This window comes from Dipodomys ordii, unplaced genomic scaffold (assembly GCF_000151885.1).
Source record: "Dipodomys ordii isolate 6190 unplaced genomic scaffold, Dord_2.0 Scaffold19, whole genome shotgun sequence".
Taxonomy (NCBI): domain Eukaryota; kingdom Metazoa; phylum Chordata; class Mammalia; order Rodentia; family Heteromyidae; genus Dipodomys; species Dipodomys ordii.
The window spans coordinates 14945607-14947946 of record NW_012267235.1 but is presented as its reverse complement, the minus strand read 5'-3'; positions in this window follow the sequence as shown (position 1 = coordinate 14947946).

Here is a 2340-nt window from a genome sequence, read left to right as displayed (position 1 = left end):
AGAAATATTATCTAGTACAGTAAATCCAACATGGTATTAAATTAAAGGATTCTTGGCTCAGAATAGAGGGACAGTATTGCTTTTCATTTGTCATTGCACACTTGCTGTTTTCAGTATATTCCATAACATGTCAAACAATAGCACCATTTCTAAGAGGAAGAGGACACACAGAATGGGTAACATACAATTATAAAATCCAACAGATACATTAAAAATTATGACAAGCAGCCTTCCTTAACCTACAGCATAGTTTCAAATCTGAGAAATTTGTAAAATATTATGTTTGGCAAATACTTTTTTTTCATGTCTTTCACACTTTTCAAGCCCTGGTAGTGGGGCTTGAACTCAAGAGTTTCACAGCCTTGCTTAGCTTTTATACTCAAGGATGGTACTGTACCATTTGAGTCCCATCTCCACTTCCAGCTTTTTGCTGGTTAACTGGAGATATGAGTCTCATGGACTTTATTTTCCCCCCCCCCAGGCTGGCTTCAAATTTTGATACTTTGCTCTCAGCCTCATCAGTAGCTAGAATTTCAAGCGTGAGCTACCTATGCCCAGTTTATTTTGCTTTCTTTGACACTTTCTTACTCTGTTGTATTTCTTTAGATTTCAGCTTTGAGACATGAATCAATGCCTAGGGAAAAAAACCTAGATAAAACCCCTCTTAAGAATCATGTTTAGTCAGTTGCCAGTGGCTCACTCCAGAAAATGTAGGGGGAAGGGTCTCCTAGACTGTTAAGTCCCTAGACTGTGTGAGAAAACTAAGCCAGGAAATTGGCCCTTTACTAAAAACAAAGAGATGCCCTAAAGGGAGACCTTAAAACCATTTTTCACATGGACTTACATTACTACCTCCCCTCCTTGCCCCCGCCACATTGATTGCCCCCTGCTTCAAGGGAGTAGATGCCTCATTGTGCACATTGTGTATTCTCCTGTAGCTATCTTTGTAATAATTCTCCCGTAGCTGTTTTTGTAACAATCCCCGGCTTCAAGGATGCAGGGGCATATGTCATTATGTTTCTGGAATGTACAACCCCCACTTGTTTCGCACCTCATGCCTTTATAAACTAAGCCCTATCGCTGGTTCGGGGTTGTAGTTACAACTCCTGAGTCTGTGCTAAGTTCCTGGTAGGTCAGTTCATTATCCACTTTCCCAATAAATTCATCTTTTTACATGAGACTGTCTCTGTGTGGTGGACTCTGGAGGGACATGGAATCCCCTCTCCTGGACTCCATAACAGAAACAGCAGTGAAAGTCTCCTCATCAGAAGCCACCACTGCCAACCCTCTTCCATTAGTGTGTGGAATAGTGTGTGCGCACATGCACACGCATGTGCACACACACACACACACACACAAACCCCAATGCTGGATTTTTGGTTGTTATTTGGAAGTAAAAGTCTCAGGGACTTTCTTTGTTTTTGTTTTTGTCGGTGGTAGGGCTTGAACTCTGAGCTTGGGCATTGTCCCTGGGCTTCTTTTGCTCAAGGCTAGCACTCTACCACAATGGCCACTGTGCCACTTCTGGCCTTTTCTGTTTATGTGTCTGAGAAATCAAATCCAGGGCTTCATGCATGCTAGGCAAGCACTCCACCACTAAGCCGCATTCCCAGTCCTAGTGATTTTTTAAAGTCTCCCAACAATCCTGCTACTCAGAGTAGAGTGCTTCCCCAGTGGTATATGCATTAGCTTTCCAAAAAGCCACTAAAATCATTCCTCAACTTTACCACTGCTGACAATCTGGCCCCAGTAAATCTTTGGAGTTGATGGAAGGCTGAGATGGTAATAGGATGTTCATAAGCAGTATGTTAGTAGCATCCCAGGCTTGTATATACTAGATGCTGATAATACCTGGGCCTACACTGCCAAGTATCTCTAGGAGAGAAAATCACCCCACTTCCTTGCCAGTTGAGAAATACTGTCTATATCCTACTTAAAAGATGTAAGGATTTTGTGTGTGTGTACTGGGTCTTGAATTTAGGCCTGGACACTGTCTTTTAGCTTTTTCACTCAAGATTGGTGCTTTTCCACTTGAGCCACAGTTCAAGCTTGGATTACAGCATGAGCCACTGGCTTCTGACTGTAAGGATGTGTGTGTGTGTGTTCCAGCCCTGGGGTTTGAACTCAAAGTTTTTTTCTTTCTCTCTCTCTCTCTTTTTAATCTACAAGGTAGCATTCTACCTTTTGAGCCATAGCTTCACTTGTTTTTTGATGGTTAATTGGAGATAAGAATCTAACAGTCCTTTCTGCCTGCCAACCACAATCCTCAGATCTTAGCCTCTTGAGTAGCTAGGATTATAGACACAAGCCACCAATGCTAGGCTAAGGATTTTTTTTTTT